Genomic DNA, 12,830 nt, shown 5'->3' on the forward strand with positions numbered 1-12,830 from the left:
TCACTTTTAATTTTCATTTAAACTATATAGTCATTTTTAATTTATCTCGAAACGTATTCTTTACATAGATGAATTCTTTTATACCATCTAATATATCATAAAATCGTTTTGCATCGACTTTAGATTTTTCTCTACTATTATCAGGAATTGCATTTGCATCTTCATGAATTTGTAATCATCATGAAATCTAATTTTCTATTCATACCCATCACTCGCATTTCCAAATATATATTGTCCATGATCTAATAATAGTTAGTAATTTAGTATTACGACTAGTTGCTCAACTCTCTGATCTGTACTAGTACTTGATACACTTTCTTCGTATAAAAACTATATGTAGTAATTTGGTCTAAATTATCTATTATATATAGTCTTTGCAATATAAAATTATGTGGAACCACCGTAGCTTACTTGTTAAGGTCTAAAGATTTTACATTCAGGTGTATGGTTCGAATTTTAGACTATACAAATTTTAAGAAATTCAGATTTTAAATTTCAGAAAGAACAATTTATTAATGCAGACTCCCGAAGAAAGACTAGCTTACACGTATTTTATAAAAAAATATAAAATTCTAAAATGATTCGTTTTAACATTTTCTTTTCTTTTGAACAAATTACATTTTCTATATAAATAAAATATTTTACCATGTTCATTTGCGAACAAAGGCAGACCCACTAAGGCAAATGAAGCCCTAAAATACGCTAAAAAACTTTAAATGTAAGAAAAATTTTAAAAGATTCGACAGCATTGTTGGTTCAAAGTGTCTCTTGAGTCTTGACCCCCAGAAAAAGCGTTTGATTCTCATATTGACTTCCAGATAATATTTTTTTCTTTTTATTATTAGTCTGACCCCGTTTAAGATGATCCATAGGCCCCCCACTATTCGCGATGGCTGGTTTTGCATGGTGTAAGAATTTGTAATCTGGCACGATACTCTTACGTTACTTTCCCGATCTCCAAATCTCTGTGATTTTACATCCCACCCATAATGCATTTTTTTTTGTCAGCTCCCACCCATAATGCATATATTTCATGTTTTCATCAATTTTAGAAAAAGTTAAAATACAAACTGCTGGTCTTAGTCTAAAAATTTTGGGGGTCCTAAGCGAATGTTTCATCTCTATGGTTGTGTTTTCGCCCAGCCATTCCCACCTATTGACAGCCAAATCAAATTGAATTATTGATTGATAGGGGAATGGCTATTTGTTGAACAAACTGTTTGAATTTTATAAAATCGTAGACATGACTTCCGAAAATTACTAGCCGTTCAATATACTTGAAAAAAATATCATCAAAATTCAAAAGTTATAAACAGTAAAAAAAATGCCAGTTTGGTGATACAAACACATTAAGTGCCATAAGTTTTAGAAATTTGCGAATAATATGTACAACTACAGAGAAATGGTCCTCACATACTGAGCGTTGCGTTTGGTTTCAATGTGAATGGACCACACACATATTCATCGCCTCAAGCCATTGTATACCTTCTCACTTTTGTCGGATCTAGATATGTAAATCTTTAGAGATTTAATACGTTTGTATTCTTTGCATTTATATGTATATAGATCTAGTGCATAATTTTTTTTAAAGAAGATGAATGCATAACAGTAATTATATCTATGCGAAGACAATCAGAACACATATATAAGATTCACCCACGAAGTTCTCCAATTTAAAAACATTTTAAACTCATCCATGTCTCTATGACTCATAAACCTTCATTTAGGTACAAGTTCGAGATAGATATTAGATATCAAAAAGGCAAAAACTCTAGGATTACTTTTCGTAATTCATTTGCCATACTAGAAAAGAGATGTAAAAAATTTGTTATTGTCGTAACTATTAGGGATCATCATGATCTGGAAAAAAAATAGTTGTCATTGTCCATTACAGGAACGAAATAGAATGATTTCGCTTCCACTTATATACCGTGGTCACTGGATGAAGTTTAGGTCATCCAATGCAGAATGATAGCTATAATATAAAATATGATTCATTTCTTCAAATAAATATCTATGCTGTGTTTAAAAAATATATATCTATGTACGTACGGAGACACAAAAATCTCCATGGCATAATCAATACATTATGCCGTAAGTTTATCAAAAAAAGAAAAATTATTCAAAAGTTTTATTTGGAAACGATGTCATGTTTGGTTTGACTAGTAACTCTTTACCGAAGCAGAAAGGGGGTGCACTCATGATCAAAACATGAAACTCATAACAATGAATTGGTTCTGTTCAAATGATCTGATTCATCATGCAACAAATATAGATTAAAAAAATAGTAATACCCTATTACAAAATAAGAAAAAAGAGATTAGTATGTTTCATCAGTAGTACTGCAGTCACAAAAACATCTAAATATGTATATAGAGGGGACACAAACAGGTGGTACTGAATAAGCCTAGCCTACAATGTGTAAGGTCCACCAACAAGTTCCTGATTGATTCTAATTTTGAATGTAATAGCCAACAACAACCAACAAAAAAAGAACTGACAGTGTGTCCTGGAAACCTTTTCTTTGCTAGACATCAATAGTTCCATATAGACCCTTTTATAATCTCAACTTAAATATAATTATTTACTTTCTTGAGAAATAATATTTCTTGATGTGGAAATGCAAGATTAGATTTTTAACAAAAGAAATCACATATATTAATTACCTTAATTAGATCCATTAATGATAGTATGACCCTTGTTAACCTATTGATAGAGAAGCTAGTGGATCCCTTCGTGTTTTGTTTGAGAGGAAGCAACATGAAAATGACTGCAAATAAACTTTAGATCCTAAATCAAATTCAAGGTTACCACATGAAACAAAATACCCACAAGAGTTCTTGGTGAAATCCGTATCATGTATTTAGAAATTAATCCTTAGATGTATTAAGAAATTATAAACGGGAGAATCCGTTACCATAAACGTGAAACAAAGGGAAAGAAATTTCAAGCAGAAACAAACCTGAAGAAGATCTGGCTCGAATAAAGTATATATTAACCTATATATAGGAGGGAGGGAAAGAATAGCCGTTGATTGCCGATGCAGCATCATCAAGATTCTCATTTTCATCAGAGAACTTTGGGGAGAGTGAATCACCACCGTTCATCTAGCGATGTGAATCTTGATGATGCCACAGCAGCAAAGAACGACCGTGACTCCGGAGACTGGTCTTCCGTTTCGTTTAACAATCTTCTTGTAGTAATCTTGATTTGTCTCACAAACTCAAAACTCAAACTCAATCTTTGTGACTAACTACTTACATATCTCATCTAAATAGTAAAATACTTAGCCGCCTTATGTATAGACCATAGAGACTCGCAAAATATATAGTTATACATATACAATATATATATATAAACATATGAGAGGAGAAACATGACGATTTATTCGACATGGCTTGATATGATTAGATGAGAAGTAAAGAAACCATGGAATTTTACTCTCTTCTACTTAATTGGAACCAAACAAATAAAAACACAGAAGAAGCGAAACCCTAAGATATAGAGATAGAGATAAGAGAGGGGGATGTAAAAAATACTCTCTGAATGTTGTATATATACAGCCAAAACAGTAAAATAAGATAAAACAATACAAAACTTTGATTTGCAAAAAAGGGAATGACATATACTACATGTAACCAGATCGTGGAAGCCAGTTACTATATAAGCAGAGAAGACCTGATGAGATTGAGATCTAAAGCAGAGAGATAGAGAGAGAGGAGAGAGAGAGAAGGGAAAGAGGAAAAAAAATACATGTTTGTGTGTGTATGTGTGCATATATATGGAAAGTATGAGATGTTTGTGATTAAATGTTTAATATATTGTCATTGGTTTAATGTTTCTCTTAGCATCCATTAATAATAAATAAATTGTTGGATAGAGGGTTGTTTGGCAGGAGGTGAGCTGTGGGTAAACAGAGTTGGGCCAATGGAGTTTAGGCGCTGCCGTCTTGGACTCCACATCGTGATGGAATATCTCAGTTCCCCACTTCACATGTCCAGCTTCTTATTTTCCTGCACAACTATTATTGGATTTAGCTAAAAGTTTTTACAAGTTCAGTATAAATATATTTAATATTTTACGTTTTGGGTGCATAGATAGTAAATAAACTAGTAAAAAACTACATTTGAATAATAGCAAACTATTATTATATTTAGGAGACTACAAGGTAAAAATAGGGTAGGAATAATATCCGTAGCATGAAACTACATTTGACTGCTCAGTGAAAAACATTTAACGGTTAAAAAGTACATATCACAATTTGAGATAATAATAGGGTAGGAATAATATCCGTAAAGCATGATTCAACCGTTGTTCGATGCAAAAATCTGAATATCAGTAATTTCATGAATCAAACCAAATAATTTAATATTTAGTATCCATCAAAATGATGTAAATTACAAATAGTAAAATTCTAAAAAGATAAATATCCTCTCTGATCCAACATATACATGCATATATAAAATATATATTTATAGTCATTTTATCTCTAAAAACAACATTCTTATTCAAAAATAAATATTTAATTGCTAAATTATATTTTTAATAAATTTTTATTTTTAAATAAATTTTTATTTTTATATTGAAATATTAGTATTTATACTAAATTTTGATATTATTTACAGATATTTAAAAAAAAAATCAAATCGAATATCCAATTAAAATAGAAATTGTCTACAATATCCAAACATCAGATTTTGATAAGCAAAGCAAATCAAATAATAAAAGTGTGTAGACAAAGCGAATCAGATTATATATTTCTTTAGAATACCATATATCAGTTCCTTGTCTACTCCTTATAAGAAAAAAAAATATATAGTTGTTTCTATATGACACATTCTAAGATTTTTTTCACTTTTAGTAGTAACTATTAATTAGAAAAGTATTACGGTTTAACTTGGGTCTGTAGCATCTATTGGGAATAACTAATCCAAGAAGCAAGACTTCCTGTGTAGAGCAGGACGTTATTTTTTTCTTCTGTATAAACGCTTTGCGGCTTTCGGATCATGTTTTTCTTGTTTTGGGGTTAGCCGAAAAACTTTTACTAAATAGAGATATCTTTATATTCAGGATATTGGAAGATGTAATCAAGATTTCAATTTTGATGACATATAAAATTTTCAAAACCTTAAAAGAAGAAGATCACCGATTATTCACTTTCGACTAAGCATGTAAAATTAGGGTTTACGTACGAACTAATATGTTAAACTTCTGCTATAATAATCAACTAGATTTTGACCCGCACGTCCGTGCGGGTGTATATTTCAAAAACATATTGCTATTTATTTATCATTTCAATATCAAAGCTGAATAAAAAATTTAAATCTGAAGAACTGAACCGATCACGATCCGAAAGATAATACCAAACCCGAACCAAAATTGACTAAATGTCCAAATTATTCAAAATTTTGTTATTTAGACAACTGAAACCATAACCAATTCGAACCGAAGTATTTAGATATCAAAATGTATCCGAAAAAAATTATAAATATATACATATTAATTATTTTTAGTTTTATTGTATATAAAAACATACAGAATATATATGATACTTATAGGTTGGTTTAAATACTTGAATATATATATATATATATTATTTTTTTTTGTCATCAACAAACACAGACTCATATAGACTCTGCGAACCAATCTGGGAACTCTGCATCCATGTGAACGACGAAAGACGATTGCTGTCTGGCACTGCGTGTTAAACGGTCCGCCTTTGAATTCTCCGTTCTTGGTACATGGATAATCTGTGAGCTCGAGAAATACTTGAAAATATATAAAATAGTCAAATCTAAATATCTAACATAGTGGAAGTACACTCAAAACACCAAAAATATTTAAAATAATTTTTGATTTTTGATCCAAAATTTAAACCAAATCAGTTTATATGTTAAGTTTAGATATTATGACATATGTTATTCAAATTTATATACAATATATTATTTTATTTATAGATTTTAAGAAATTAAAATATATAATGAATTTAAAAAAAAAAAAATTAAATGGGCTATCCAAACCTGAACTGAACCCGAAAAAATCAGAATATAATTTGAACTAAAATTTAGAAATATCTGAATGGGGCTGAAATCTTTGACCCCGGAAACCCAGAACCCAAATAGATTCGAAACCAACCTGAATGGATACCTGAATACCCAGTCCTAGTCATAATTCAAACTGAAATTTAGAAATATATGAATGGGGCTGAAATCTTTGACCCCAGAAACCCGAAACCCAAACAAATCTTAAACGAACCGGAATTGATATCTGAACGCCCAGCCCTAGTTAGTATTATGTATCATATATATGTCATCATATAATTAATTGTATTGGTCCATCATATAAATAATCATATAATTAATAGTATTTTATATGTACCATCTTATAAATAATTACATATATTATATTCTTAAAGTTTAATGTAAAATATAAAAACTATTATTTAAGTTGGTATATGAAATTAATCGTTTTGTTGTATTTTTCTTATATATATTGAAAACATTTTTTTTAAATGGTTATTGGAAAATATTTGAATATATGCATATTTTAAATCAATTTTTGATATAAATCAACTTTTAAATTATTATTTTGATTTGAAATATGTATATAAATTTAAATTTTATTTTATGATTATTTTAGACAAAACAATGTTTTTAGGTAATTAGATTAGTCCATTTTGTATATTTTAAAACTGATATACTTTTATTCATGTTTTCAAAATTTTAATTTTTGCATTAGTTTTTGAGAAAAATACAAAATAGCACAAAACCAAGTTTTTGTCACAAAAATAGCATCACAAGGAGGAAAATGACCAAAATAAGTTTTATTGACGTGTAAATATGCATTTATAACCATTGGGTTAATTAATTTATGACTTATGGTTTAGAGTTAAAGGGTGAGATTTTAGTAATGTGTTCAAATATTTAAAAATAAAAAAATTAAAATTAAAATTTACAAAACAAAAAGGTGCTATTTTGGTCATTTTATTTTTTGAGTCTATTTTTGTGACAAAAACTTAAAATGTGCTATTTTAGAGATTTGCCCTTAGTTTTTCATGAATTATTATTAATTTCATGATATTTCTTTTTTGAAAATTGAACTTTTGAAATTTTTATATTTGACTAAACTAAGTAAGGTAGTAATAATGTTTTTAAAAATTGTTTTAGATAATATACTATTTATATTTCAGTTTGTATTTTTATTTTGACCATAAAAATTTGTAAGTATAGTGACATAATTGTAAATAAAAAGAAATATAGAATTAAGGTTATTTAATTTATTGTAAAAACAACGGTTACATGTTTAAATAAAAAGAAGTATTAAATATGTTATTTATGTTTCTAAACATTTCTCGTTTGTTATTAATTTATTGAAAATACAATGACTAAATGTGTAAATAAAATAAAGTACACATCTCTATTATCCATGTTTCTAAACATATCTCATTTATTCTATTATCCATGTTTCCAAACATATCTCATTTATTTTAATATCCTTGTTTCCAAACAATCCAATTGTGTAATTCAACTTTAATAATATAGTTATATAGATTAATAAATTACAAACTTGATGAGCAAGGTGAGTGTAAAACGGAATGATAGGATTTATTCAAAGAATCTTGTGTTTAATTTTGTGATTAGTTAGATTTTTTTGACGACTTTGATTAGTTAGGTATGAATGCGTAATCAGTTTAAAATGTGAAAGCTAAAATTTAGGCGATTAGTATGTTAAGAAAATTTAAATTTAGTTGTTAATTGCTATGTATTTGCCATGAAATCATACCACCTAGATATTTGCCATCAAATATACATTACTCGATTTTATATAGATATGGGTAAATATTAATCAATATATAGGCTAACCAAATGGTTTTTAATTGTAGGTGATTTGAAAATAAACCAAACAAACCGTCTGGTACAAACACTTGTTACAAAGTACAAACAATTGTTACAATTTTGTTTTAACGATTTTATGTGTATATTTGAAAGCACTTGTTACAATGTCCTTTTTTAAAAAAATCATGAGCAAACTAAATTATGGTTAGATAGAAGATAAATACTCTAACCATAGCACGGCCAATAAAAATGTCTTTTAAAAACGTATTGGGCTTTGAAAATGAGAGACCCGTGAATGCAAGATGAATATATATTTAATTAAAATTCTGTGTTTAATGACAGTGGCATTTTGTTGTAAATAATGAGAAAAAGTGAGGGTAAATTCTCATTTGTACTTCACTTTTAATAGGATAGATAAAACAAGATTTTTCACTAACACACGACATCACAAAAGCGACCCATATCCTACGTATGTAAATTTACCTTCACATTGGTCCTGATTATCGTTCTCTTGGAAAGTTAAAAACGTATACAAACGCATATACCAAGCACTTGTACACCAAAATACGTATTCACCATGAAGATATCTACCATTCACTTGTAATAGAATTTAATGTCTGGTTTAGAGAAATGTTTGGCAAAGATATATAATGTTCGATTTAGAGAAATAATAAGATGTGAAATTTATACTGGAGAAAAATCCAATGTGTTTTTTTTGTCGGAAACCACAACAATGACAACGATTAAGTAATAGATACTTATTTTATGTAAGTAAATTTATTTTAAGTACTTATTGTGATCTGAAGGATTTTGGATATTTATCCGGGATAAAGTCTGTATTTGGTATGATTCTTTTTGGAATTTTTTAAAATTCATATTTTTTGAATATTCGTTTGGATTCAGGTTCAGTAAAACTCAAAAAAATCAAATAAAATCAAATTAAATCGATTCAAATATTTGCCCGGTTAGTTCGGATTTATTTTTCAAATCGATTCAGTTGAAATTTTTTAGTTCAATATTTTGCCCATCCTTCGTTTTCTAGGCATTTATATAAGTATAAGATCTTATGAACCATGAGATATAACTTAAACGTTCTTTGATTCATATAACTTTCAAATAGAAAATATATATATTGAAAATATATACAAAAATATAGGAGGTGATTGGTTAGGTTGTAACTAGTGACTTTATCTTTAAATTTTATCTACAACCATTTAAGGTACCAATCGTGTATTAAGTAGTTTTTAAAGTTAAAGTCAATAAAATAAAAAAATAATTGTAAAAACCTTATTTTCTAAAAGGAAAAAAATATGGCTATAGAAAACTATTTTATTTTTAAAATATTAATGTAGAAATATTTTTTTTCATCATTTCTCTTATTTAATTTTTATAACTACGTTAGATACATTTACATCAAAAAATTATATAGTCTAAGTTTTCTACTAAATTTTCTACGGTTACTACTCAACCAATCTGGCCCCATACTTACGATCATCTATAGTAACCAATTTTTTTTATTGTTATTGCTTAAGAATATAGACTGACGTAGGACTTGTGCATATGCTAATAGTATCTTCACCGATAAAATCGTCGTAATATAAAGAGAGTGGATTTGGATAGATTTTCATTACATTAAAGAAAAAGGGGCATCTTTATTGAACCAAATCGCATGTAGATAACATACCCACTAATCATATATTATTAGAAAAAGCTAACCCATTCACTACGAATATTAATTTCTGAAAAATCAACTAGTATACTTTAACCCAGATTAGTATTCTTGTTTAATCAATTACTGGGATTTTAGAACCTATAATTTATATTTGATGCTCTTTTGATCAAAACAATTTTTGACCTTGATCCATACTTCTCCTTCTTAATGTTTTGATTCCTTTCATAGTATCACAGAAATCATGTTTTCTTCTACTCTAACAATATATATTTGGTAATTTATTTTAGTTAATCTGGCCTAGAAAACCTAATTATATCATTAGTTTTAAGAATGTGAGCTTTAATTTTAATTCGCTAACCTATTTTGAATGTTTAATATCTTTTAGAAATGTCATTCATTTAGGAGAAACTATTAATATTTAAAATGTTTTTTTCTTGTTCAAAAAGCTTTTTGTGCAGTTTAAAGAAGGTGAAAGTGATAATATGAATGTTCCATGCAAACTAAAAATGTTAACTTATAGTGTTTAGTTTTCAAAAAATACTAATTTAATTAATACGTAGAAGTATATGTATATTCATATGTCATATATATTGGTATGGTAGTAAATATATTTATGAAGAAGTTAACAAAATTTCGTTTGATCATAATTTATTGTGGAGATTTTCAATGCATATAATAGTAAATTTATTTTAACCATAGTGTATCTTTGATTCATTATAAGCAAATATGATTTGGTAGTTATCAAAACCAAAATCTAATCTGTTAAACCATATAATATACTCCCTCTGTTTTTTAAAGATCCATGTTCTAGAAAAAAAATTTGTTTTAAAAAGATACATTTTTTACTTTTTCAATGTATTATTTAATGAAAATCTGTTAACTTCAAGAAAATTAATTGTGTTTATTGGATTTTTATTGGTTAAAGATTATGGAAAATTGTTATTCACAAAAATCAATGCATTTTTAATGTGATTTCTTAATATATGTGAAAAGTCTAGAATATGTATCTTTAAAAAACAGAGGGAGTATTTGATAAATATTTATTGGTATAGAATTTTTTAGATACTTATGATATATTTAAATATTTATAGATATTTGGTATAATTTTGTGTAAAAATATATTTTGATAAGATTATACTATTGTACTAAACTATAGAAAATACACAATGAATACTTTTAGATGTAGGATTTTTTTAGATCTTCAAGAGGTACATTAGTAAATGTAGTTAAAATAAAATTAAATCATATGCTATTGTCTAACTAATGAATTGATCCAACAATAGATGTTTGTATAATAGATTTTTTTTTTTTACAGTTCAAAAAAAAATAATAGATTTTTTTACTGATTTGTTAATAGACTAGATATACAACGCGTGTACATAGAGATGATATTATTAGATAATTAAAAAGTATCGTCTTTAGTATTCAGGTGGGTTTCCTTTAAAAAAATGTTCAGGTTGGTTGAAGTCTCTAAATATTACTATTGTTTAATTAGTTACATACATCGTATAGATAAATAGAAAGTAATTATGGTGTTCAGTATTCAGGTGGTTTGAAGTACTTTGTTTACCCCAATGTACTCTCTGATGCTGTCACGAGGATCTGGTTTCTATTTTTTTTTCGTTTTGTTTTTGTAACAAGGATCTGGTTTCTATTTATATTTTCTTTAGTTTAAGTGCTTGGTTTTTATTTATTTTTCTGAAATAAATCGTCCACTGTTTTTCTTTTTCTTCAGAAAATCGTCCACTATCTTTCCGATAAAAACGTACTTTTCTTGTTTTAGAGTAAAGATAAATAGCATTGGAGAAAAAAGATATATAGCATTTGAAAACTTTAGGAAAAAAAGATTACCACAATTATTGTTAGACTACTAACACTATTATATAGCATCATGTACTCATCATACCAAAGCACACTTGCTAGATACTTCATTCTGTTTTAAACTGAAGAGAAAAAGTAACAGTTACTTAGTCAAAAAAAAAGTAACAGTTATAAAACCTTTTTAGCAACAAAAAAGGTAATAAATTTAAGAACTATTTATTACCACATAAATCACATATTTATTAAATCAGTTATTGCCAATAAATTTTACATGGTTCACGAACCATGGCATATAATTGCTTTGTTTGAAATGCTTGAAATCAAATGTTTTTTTTTTCGGTAAACTTCGGAGCCAATGGTTGGTAAATAGCGAATTTATCTATGATGGTGGTGTCACTGGTGTGCCTCTGATCAGGCCTTTTCATAGATTTTTCGTTATATAAACATGGAAGATATGTGGATTATGTATTTCTATATATTCCATCCAGTTTAGCATTATTTCTATATTTTTTATAGAAACAAGACATTACTCTAAACTAAAAAGACCCCGAGTTGGACAAACGTTAGCATTTTCATAGGTTTAAAAAACATCAGTGATATATTTCTGTTAGCATTATTGGTCTTTTTGTATAATAAACTAACCGTTTGATTTTTGGGAAATTTGATCTTATAATAAAAATATATATATTTCACCAGCTAAGAGCATCTCCAATAAATTCTATTAGAATTCTAAATGTGTATATATATATATATATATATTATATGCGTATGTAATTATGAGGTTCATCACTTTACGGAAAGTCCAACTTAAAATTTCTTAAAATTCTTTTTCAAAAACTTTAGAACTTCAATGGGCAAAAACCTATGTTGGAAGTGCTATGACAATATCATCTTCCTTCTCTTCTTTTCTTTCTACTCTCTTACTACAAATTTTTAATATTTTTTTCAATGTGTTCATTCATCAAATTAACCCTTGATTGTTTTGTGGTCTGAAAAAATGTAGCTTTTACCCAAAATATACAAATTTAAAGGAACAATATCTTATCTACTGGATATGCGCATGGTATGACATTTATTGTGGAACCCGAGACTAAAGAAAAATGCTTGTCGACAATAATATTAGAAAGTATCGACGGGGAGATTCGCATTAGGCCCAGTCCACCTGAAAGAGACCCCAAGTCCGTACAGCCTGACGTAAATAGGTGTAGATCTTGTGAGCAAGTTGATGTCCAAATGGTGTTGTCTAGCCAATGGTATTGGTAGGCCACGGTGACACCTCGTGGTTAGGCCTATCGTGTTGGTTTCAATAAAAGTGCACCCAAGGGACACTCCTTGCCACGTGACAAGTGGGATCAAAGGACAGAGCCCTGGACCAGCCCTAAACCCCATTTCCTGTATGGTCTCTTTAAATTTTCTTCTATTTAATAAAAATGTAAATATCAGTTTCATTTCATCACCCACTATTATATTTTACAAATCCAAAGTCTATATTATTTTATTTT

This window comes from Raphanus sativus, chromosome 6 (assembly GCF_000801105.2).
Source record: "Raphanus sativus cultivar WK10039 chromosome 6, ASM80110v3, whole genome shotgun sequence".
Taxonomy (NCBI): Eukaryota; Viridiplantae; Streptophyta; class Magnoliopsida; order Brassicales; family Brassicaceae; genus Raphanus; species Raphanus sativus.